We start from the raw sequence: 10,091 nt of genomic DNA, 5'->3' as shown, positions 1-10,091 counted from the left end.
CAGGAAGCTGAGATGGCTGATCCACAAAATCCTCTGAACCCCAATGGAGTAAACGATGCTCCACAAGGACCCCAACAGCGACCAGCTCGCCCCATTGGCACTTATGACCGCCCCAACATCCATGGTCCTAGACTTGGAATCCGAGCACCAGTTGTGGCTGCTAACAACTTTGAGATCAAGTCAGGACTGCTAAACTGCATGGAGAACAACAAGTATCATGGTCTGGCTGTGGAGGACCCATTTGATCACTTGGATAAGTTTGACAGTTACTGTGGTATGTCAAAGACTAATGGTGTGTCAGAGGATAAGTTATTCCCTTTCTCTTTGGGGGATAAGACACGTCAGTGGGAGAAGTCTCTACCAAGTGACTCCATCACCACTTGGGAAGACTGCAAAAGGGCATTCTTGGAGAAGTTCTTCTCTACCTCAAGAACTGCTAAGTTGAGGAATGAGATCTCCAGATTCCAACAGAAGAACTTGGAAGGATTCAGTGAAGCTTGGGAGAGATTCAATGGTTACCAAGCTCAGTGCCCACACCATGGATTCTCTAAAGAGAGCTTGCTGAGCACATTCTACAGAGGTGCTCTTCCTAAGTACAGAGCCAGACTGAATACAGCTAGCAATGGGTTCTTTTTGGGTAGAACTAAGGAAGAGGCAGAGGTTCTGGTTGACAACATGGTTAAGATTGATGCAGTCTACAGTGGAGACCATGACAGAAGCAGTAGAGGTGATGACAAGCAAACAAGGAATGAGATAAAGGCTCTTCAGGAGAAGATTGACAAACTCATTGCTGATAGGGCCACACAAGCGCATGTGAACTTTGTTGGTAACCCACAACAGGAGATACCTCCTACTGTCAATGAGGTTGAGGGTTTGGAAGGGCAAGAAGAATTGTGTTTCATCAACAGCAATGGTAGCTGGTACAAGAAGGAACCCAACTTTCAGTACAACAACTACCAACAGAAGCCCTATAGAAACAACCAGCAGAGCAACTATCAGCCTCAGCAAAACTCCTCTCCTAGCTCCTCTGCCCCTCAACAGAGCAGCACTGATGCCTTACTGAAATAGATCTTGGACTCTCAGACTAGAAGTGAGAAGCATGTGGGCTATGAGCTGAAGAACCTTCACTCCAAGATTGATGGGAGCTACAATGAGCTCAACAACAAATTCACCCACCTCGCTTCTTCTGTCAAGAATTTGGAGACTCAGTTTGCTTCCATGAGCACCCACCAGAATCGCCAGCCAGGATCTCTACCTGGAAAATCATATCAAAACCCCAAGGAAGCAAAGCTGTCACACTCAGGAGTGGTAAGCAGTTACCTCCTAGAATCCTCACCAAGGATGCTGAGAAACAAGGTGAGGAGGTAGCCATCAATCTAGATGATGTAGTGGTCATTGTTGATGAGAAGACAGATGATGAGATCTTGGAGAAGATTGAGAAAGATAAGGGTAAAGAAAAGGTTGGAGAAGAGAAGAAGACAACAAAAGATGGTGAATCTACTGCTCCAGCAGGTGAGAGCTCTTATGTCCCTCCTCCCTATGAACCCAAGCTTCCATTCCCTGGTAGATTCAAGAAGCAGCTGCTACAGAAGTACAAGGCTTTGTTTGAGAAGCAGGTGAGTGAAGCTCAGGTTACAATGCCCATCATTGATGCTTTCATGCTGATTCCTCAATACAGCAAGTTCCTGAAAGATGCTGTAGCTGCTAAGAAGAAGAAGATGGAGGGCATGATGGTTCTAAGAAGACCTTGGCTGTATAACATGAAAGCAGAACCATCAACCTACAACCAATGCCTAAAATTCTCAACCCTTAAAGGGATTGAAACCATCCAAGGAAGTCAGAAAAGATCAAGAACCTGCTACCTCTCAAGTTTCAAAGACATCGAGACAAGCCCCTAGGGCGAGACTCGATCCTGAACACATACTAGAGAATCGTATGATGGCACGTCACTGATATCTTGCATATTTGCATTGTTTTGGCTATTCATTCATATGCATTTTCATCATATAGAATAGGATTTAGACATGTTTAGGTTGCATTTTGCATGCATAAGTATCTATTAGGTACTGGAGTGCCAAGTGAAGCTATTGGAGACATTTGGATGTGTTTGGAGCTCAAAAGAGGTGAAAAAGGTGATCATTGGACGAGCAAAGCATCGGAGCGACCTTCCTGGAGCGATCCTACGGAGTCGCTGTGCCCCACCTCTCAGAGCGACCTTCCCAGAGGGACACCTCCAAGTCGCTCGCGTTCTCATCACTCGGAGACACGAAGAAACGAGGTCAGAGCGACCCCTCAGAGCTAGAGCGACTACCCGAGGTCGCTCCCGAAGCTAGAGCGACGTGCTGGAGCGACTCTCGGGGGTCGCTCCGCATCACCAGCTGCACGATTTTATTATTTTTGAAGGACTTTTATGCAATTTATTGTGCACGTTTTTGCACTGAAAAACCTAATGTTTAAGTATTCTTTGTAGCCACCATTGGCAGATTATCTTTTGACATTGGAATACACAAAACTCTCTCAAGAAAAGCTCTCTTTTGGATTTGATTGTTCTTGTTCTTGTGAGTTTCTCTTTTAATTCTCTATATGATTCATCTGAAATCCACCATGGGTTTAAGAGGAATCATGGAGAATAGTGAGTAATCCACTTTTGGATTCATGGGTTATGGAGATTAAGGGTGATTAGGCTAGTTCTAGGATGTTTTATGTATAGATCATACTTGTTCCTTGCTAGTAGAGTGATCTTAATGCATCATTTGAGTAGGCCACTCAAAGGGTGATCTCTAGGCATTTCTCACCCGACAGGTGTTTGATGAAATGCCTGAGTCAACTCTCCTAAGCTTTTAGTGTACTTTGCCAAAGACATTTGTTGTTAAAGATGCTAAGATAGCTAATAGACTTGTTAGTAATGATTGCTTGCATGTTATTCAACCAAAGACATTTGATGTTTGAGACATGTTAGCAAATGAGCATTCATCTAGATAGAACTTGTGTCTAGGCTTAAGGTTGATAGTTTGATTTATCATTTGCATTCTTTAGATCGAAACCTGATCACCCAAGGTCTAAATCCCTATACCCATGAGTTCTCCTTTCCAATAGCTTAAGAGTATCATTTTACTGTTTTTCATTAGCTTTAATCATTAGTTTAGAATTCATCCAATCATTGGCTGCACTTAGATTAAGCAAATACTTGCATTCTCACTGTGTTGAGTCCCTCAGAACTGGTTCGACAACTTACTTCCACTTTACTATCATTTGACTTAGGAGCCTCAAAACTCCTAACATTAGTCATGCACGATAGAACACCCGACCCTTCACTAGGGGAAACTAATTGAACTACGATTTGACTTGATCCTTCATCGAGGGTACGTAGGCAGCTCAAACCTCGAGCTAATTCACTCATCAATAACATCCAACCCGCTTCAGCCCGTAACAAATACAACTGATTAGACTCACCAAAGCCAAAGATCGAAAAACCTCAGTGATTGTCTCGACCTCGACCAAAGCGGATTTATTCTTTATTTTAAATTGTAAAGAAACCCTTCCCTACCTTGGACTATAATTTACCTTTCATAATATTAAAAGGTCATTCTCCAAATCTCTCTTAGCCTAAAAATACGCAAAGATTAACTGCACCTCATGACCTTAATCAAGCCTCCAAATGCAGCTAATACCGCTAGCTCGGTAAATAATTTTTATTACACCAACTCTACATTGATACAGTACCTACTGGATCGATCTACGGCCTACAGAAACTACTGGCCAACTCAGTAATAAAAACAAACAAAGAACTCACTGTTCTCCCTCTTTATTGATAAAAAGACACAAAAAGCAATGAAACAAAAAACAAGAGAAGAATAATATAACGTCCTAAGAACGATCCTCTACGACGAATTCACCATCTTCGCCTCAATCATCCACGCGTCACGAATCATCATTCAAATCACGACCCTCAAAAGGAACCTTCGCGAAAAACTCCTCCGGCAAATCCTCCGAAGCATGAGGGAGATCTAACTTCCCAATCGAAAAACCGGACTCCGCCACTATGTCAAGCTCTGTCCGAAGTTCAACCTCTTTCGCGGAAAGGCGTGACAACTCATCTGAAACCAGTAGTTTATTATTCATTATCTCCTTAAGAAGAACAATGTTCGCCTTAACCTCTCGAAGGCGAGCCTCACAGCTAGTTGCGACCTTTTTCCTCTTCCATTTATCTTTAAGAGATATCAAAGCATTCAGATAACTATCCGCCAAAATCTTGTTAGCTTCTTAGGTCGCACGGCGAAGATCATCGACATGTTTGATTGTAGAATATTCAATCCTTGCCTCCAACAAAGAAACCTGCTCCAACACCGATTTTCTTTCGTTTCCAACCACCTGGACATGAGCCTCAAGAGAGCAGCCTGGTTCCCAAGCTTGGCGGCAGCCAATTGAGCTGTGTTGGCCCGCTCTCGATCCTTTGCCATCTTCAAACTGAGTTTTAATTTTGAATGACCTTCTTTATCTCGTAAAGTTTTCCTGATCGAGAAACATCCTTCAAGTGTTTCTCTGAGGTTGCTTCAAACTCGTTGTTCGCCTCCATAACCTAAGCAAAAGAGAACGAATATGAATACATCGATAAACGATTTAAAAGCTCAAGGTCGTAGGAACCTACAGTCTTACTTTGGCATGGGCAACAACCATCTTTACGTATGTTTCACAAAGAAGGAAGGGGACATCCGGCCGGCTTGAAATGCCTGATCAGATGAGCAAAGCTATCAGGATCTTTAGTAATAAGGCAGTTTTTAGAATGAAAAAACTGCCAGTGAAATGTTCTCGCAACCACACAATCACTCTAAGAGTTAGATTTGTGGTCACCACTGATCCTTTTGGCCTTCTTCTAGGGTCGATCTCGACCCTCCGAACCAATTGAACCTTTCGAGCTCGTACGATTCACCGCCCTCTTACCTTCGGTATCTTTTCCTCCCGAGAATGCTGATTCACGTGAAAGCCATGTTTCTTCACGAAGGATCTCCGTAATAGCATCACTCACGTTACCAGAACGAATTATTTCCGATCCCACCACTCATTTAAAAAAATGTTTAATCCAAAACGAGTCACAAAAGATCCGCCAAAGGATAACCAAAATCAACATGAAGTTCTAAAGATTAAAAAAAATGAGAGCAGAAGAATTAACAAGAGCTAGCTTCCTCCCCAACGTTCGAGGGCTCAGCCCGATCAACGACCGGATCCTCTAGATCTGCGAGAGATCAAAAGACCGGAAACAGTCCAATCTAGGACGACACTGAAATCAACAACATCCTCACAGTCCTTCTCCATCTCCTTCAAGCGATCGAGCACTTCTTCCAAGACCAGGCCCCCGTATTTTATCTCATTGAGCTGATCGATATCGGCGACAACCTTGTGGAGCTGAATTTCCGCAGCCACCTCCTTCTTCTTACCGGCCCATTTTCCCTCCAGAGACACCAGAGCCTTCTTATAGCCCTCCGCGATTTTACGGCGAGCAGCAAGAGAAGATTGTCAGATATCTCGATTTCGCTCGACCTCGAGCTCCGCAACCCTGGTCCTAAGAGAAGCGACCTCGGTCTCAAAAATGCTCCTTTCATAATGAGCTCTCTTCCACTCGTCCTTCAAACATATGAACGCCCCGGCTTGCTTGTTCTTTTCCTCTTTTGCAGCTTTAATCTCCTCTGTAAGTCTCTTAACCTCCGACTCCTTGGAAGGATTGTGCACGTCGCTCCATCGTCACTGGGAATTCACAAGCCTCCATAACCTGAAAGGCATGCATTAAGAGATTGAATCACCTCGCAAAAACCTTTGTTTAAAAAAAAAGGAAATCACAAATCGTGCCAAAGTAGCATACCTTCGAATTCGCAGCAGCCTTCTTGGCATAGGCCCCCTTTTTCTCTGAAGAATCAAGAGATGGAGGGCGACAATTTCGAGGCCTGGTGCAACAAGCAAGGCAGACGAGATCTTCTTCAGTCATACTAGCGTATCGTCGCCTTAATGAACGAACTTCCACCTTTTTAGTCCTTCTTTCCTCGGATCGGGATGAGATGGCTTCGATGTGACGGCTTTTGATGATCAAAGTTGTTTAGGTTTTGGGGAAATAGAACTATTTTTTGAGCAAGAACTCAAACAAAAGAGCGACATCCGCGTTGCGACGGTGTTCTCTTCCCCTGGGTTTGGAATACAAACTAGAGACAATTCTCCTATAGCACCACCCCCGGGGTCAATCTTGAGGTCCAGAAGGACGACTTCCTCGATAAACGCCTGTCATGTCTACTTGAGGGCGAGGGGATTTTTGAGGGACAGAGAACGATCCCCTTCATCCATAGCGCTCCCTTTGATTGCATGAGCGACACCTTCTCCACGGGGAAGCAAGAATGCAGCTTGAATTCGAGCTCCGTCAAAGGACGACCAGATGGTGCGATACCCAAGAAATATGGTCATCAAGCCTCGGAGCTGATCAGACATAGACGTTCTTCCCAAGTGAACTGAACAAAAAAAAAGTAGCAGGAATCAAGACACGATTGTCTAGACAAAAAACAAACTAAAATAAAACAGTAACAATAGCACCAACCTATATCTTCAGACCAATTCCGAGGAAGTTTGGAAAATCAAAATTCCCCATGGACCCCTGATCGACCTTGAAAACGAAAAACTATTCTTGCCACTTCTCATCACCGTAGGGAATTCTCTTTATGATTTGGCGACTTGGACGGGGAGATATAAGGAAAGTCCCCAGGCTTTGTTTGTTTTGTTTCATCAAACAAAGATGGCAAAGCTCATCAAGTCCGAACGAAAGGCCCTCTTCTCTAGCTCTAACCAAAAGTGCTAGAAGATGTCTAAGAAAATTAGGACACATATGAGTGAACGACATACCGAATTCTACAATTATCTTGAGAATAGAATCCGGAATTGGAAAAGAGAGGCCGCATGATTCAAAAAGGAAAGATAAGCTATGCAATATTCTCTCCAAACGGTCTCAGGAGTTTCAGACAATGAAGCAAGCTCGAGGATGATTGCACGGTGGACGCCGTGCGTGTTATACAAACTCTCCGGTTTATCACTCGTGGTCGTCGGAAGAGGAAATGAGAATGATGCGGCCATATCGATGAACAACTGACAACGAAGGTTTGAAAGATATAAAGAAGAAAGAATCAGAGGGAAGCAACTAGAGCTGGATGAGATCTTCTTCGGATATATAAAGGGGTTGAAACGGCTCTAAAACGGCTCTATCGCTAGTATCGAGGAAGATAATGATGATCTAGGCTGCGTCCTAGGAATATATAGCCGTTGGCTTTTAAAAGGAAAAATTTGCGAAACAACGGTCAAAAAGAAAACACCACGTCATTAAACCAAGTGCAGTCGAAATCAAAGGTTAAAATGCACTGCCTCTTTCATTTTTGAACGAATAAAAGAGACTGGAGGATAAAGGTTGGATCCAATTTCGGTCAAATTCGAAATTGGGTCAGAATGGAAATGGGCCGAACAAAGACTAGCGGAAGGAAGGCCCACAAATTGGATTTAGCGAGCTCGATCATAATAGATGGAAGCTCCGAAGATCGAGTCATCCGTTGAGAGGATTGCGGAGTCAAACCCTTATAAAAGAGAGTCTGAATTAAAAGAAGAAAACACGTGAAAAATCATAGAGAGAGAACTAACTACCTACATCGATCTTAAACTTAGCTCGCAGTGAAACCATCTCTTCTATTCGATCTCAGTTGTCGTTCTCGATCTCGTTTATTTATTGTATTCAATCTCCGTGATCAATAAAATCTATTCTCGTCAACCAGATTCTAGTTAAATCGTTGTGTTCTAAGATATTGTTGTCCATATTATTATTTTTTCCAAGTTTCACATCTCAAAGACTATCAAATAGTAGATATAGGATCTACAATTTTCATATATCAAAATCAACTATAAGAGGAGAGATTATCGCACGTTATTATTTTCTATATGCTTGTGCAAGAACGTAATACATCCTTAGTCACTGGATTGTAAATAATTCAATTGGCAAAGCAGCCGTATCAATCTGGTTGACCAAAAGGGTCCCATTTTTCCACACTAAAATAGATAAGGTCGGCTATTTTGTGGGTTCACTAATAATCTACGTTATTTTCAATTTTGATATCAGTTTTAAAATATGTCAAATTAGTCTTCTTCACTCATATCCCTTTCTTATTAAAACAGAAACAATTATTAGGAGTAACCTTCCTTTGGTAATTTAATTACAAACATGTCATTATGATGATGTGTCACTTCTACATTTACTCTCACCCATATTTTATAGTTACCCTTTCTTTACTAGATTTATTACATATAGTGCCATTGGTAACACCCATATTTGACTTAGCATGTTATAATTTATTGTACAATATTTTGTTAAGTTTAAGTTGACCCAAAAAAGCTTACGAGACATCAACTTAATATTTATTATTAATATGGTTCAAAATAACATGTCAATAAAACATCAAACAATCGTAATATATAACAATATAATATTGAACTTATGGTCTATTTGTTACAAAGACAAAACTAAATAAATTATTGATTTACTTTAAATATTTTAAAACTCATACAACTTTATACTATATAAGGTGAGCCCATTTTATTAACATGTATTTTTTTAAGCATAATAACATTTACTTTATGTAATGTAACTGAGATAAACAAATATTATGATAAGTAATATGTTAATATGAAAATTTTGTAACTGAAACTTTTTGAAAAACTAAATGCATTTTAAATTTATTTGTGAAATATTCATTCCCAAACTGTGTAGATATACTTCTAGAAATAAAAAAATGTGTATTTGTAATCTTTAGAAATACCCACAAAACAATATATACGCTATCACAATTTAACTTTTACTATAATTATATAAGGTTTTTAATATGTTTTCCTAATTTATTGGCGACCTAATTTAACGCCATAAATATACCATATTTCAAATTTGAATGATGTATAATTTATATTTCTTCATGATTTTATGAATGGATAATCAGTGCGCCATCACAGCATGAATCTATATTAATGCAAAATAGAATTAAAATTATATTTAGTGCTGAATTAAAATTATATAACTAAAAAAATTAGTTTGAGTCCATCATTTTGGCATAATACCTGATATATTAATTATGAACCCTTTTTATTGTTCCACCAATTATTATGTCTAATTTTCAAAATAATTGATTTGCCATATATCGTAAAATCAAAATTAGTGATAAAAACATTTTATAAATTTTTTATCATGCGCAAGGCGCAGGTCTCTATCTAGTATTAATTATAACGTTTTGAATGCGAATAAATCAGATGCGTATGTGACACCATGTCATCTCTAACTAGTCCGACCTTCAACTCGACTTTTACCATTCACATTTCTCAAGGGTCCATTGGTCCTACAGCCTAATAATTGAATATTGATCACTGTTTACACAAATAAATAAATAAATAATGCATAGTTTATATAAAATAAAATAGCCAATAAACAAAACCTAAACGATAGATTTGAATACATCATGTTCTTATCTGAGAAAAAAATTAGGACGCTGAAGATTCTAAATCCATGCTAAATATTGGTAATGATTGTTTTGTAAAGATTAGAATAAAATACTCCGGCTTCAGTTTCTACAACAGATTGCCTGTTGGTTTTGGCCTGGTCTTGAACCTGTTCTCGGCTTTTCTTCATATCAGTTCCAAGGTCGCTCTTCTGAGTGTTGGTTCAAGTCTGGTTTGGGGTTCGTCTTTCGGGTGTGGTCTTCTTGTGGGAGCATCTATTTTCTCTTCCTAGAAGCTGTGTGTTTCTGGTGGGTTATTTGCGTCGTAGTGGTTCTGTCCTCAGGTCTTCTCTTGCGTGGAGGAGGCCATTCTTCAGTCGGTAGATGGCTGAGTTTGGGATGCGAGTGTCCGTGTGTTAGAGTTGGAGGTCTTAGAAGGCGTTTTCCCCGGTCAGAGTTCAAGGTTTTCATCTTGTGCTTGATATTAGTTTCAGTTTGGCTCCTCTTGGTATTGGTTGAGGTGAAGTTTCTGTACCTCTTCTTTCTTGCAACGATCTCAGCTTTTTGGAGTCTGGTGGAGTTCGTCAGGTTCAC

At 40.6% G+C, this 10,091-nt stretch overlaps 1 non-coding gene across 1 annotated transcript; it reads right to left on the bottom strand.

Moving 5' to 3' along the window:
* Positions 1-438: 438 nt before the first annotated feature.
* LOC130498159 (small nucleolar RNA R71) lies at positions 439-545 on the bottom strand. Its single transcript, XR_008937081.1, has one exon. It is a non-coding gene; the product is annotated as a small nucleolar RNA R71 (small nucleolar RNA).
* Between the last annotated feature and the right edge of the window lie 9,546 nt (positions 546-10,091).

Source organism: Raphanus sativus, chromosome 7 (genome assembly GCF_000801105.2).
Source record: "Raphanus sativus cultivar WK10039 chromosome 7, ASM80110v3, whole genome shotgun sequence".
In the NCBI taxonomy this organism is placed as follows: Eukaryota; Viridiplantae; Streptophyta; class Magnoliopsida; order Brassicales; family Brassicaceae; genus Raphanus; species Raphanus sativus.
This window is presented reverse-complemented; position numbering and strand designations above follow the sequence as displayed.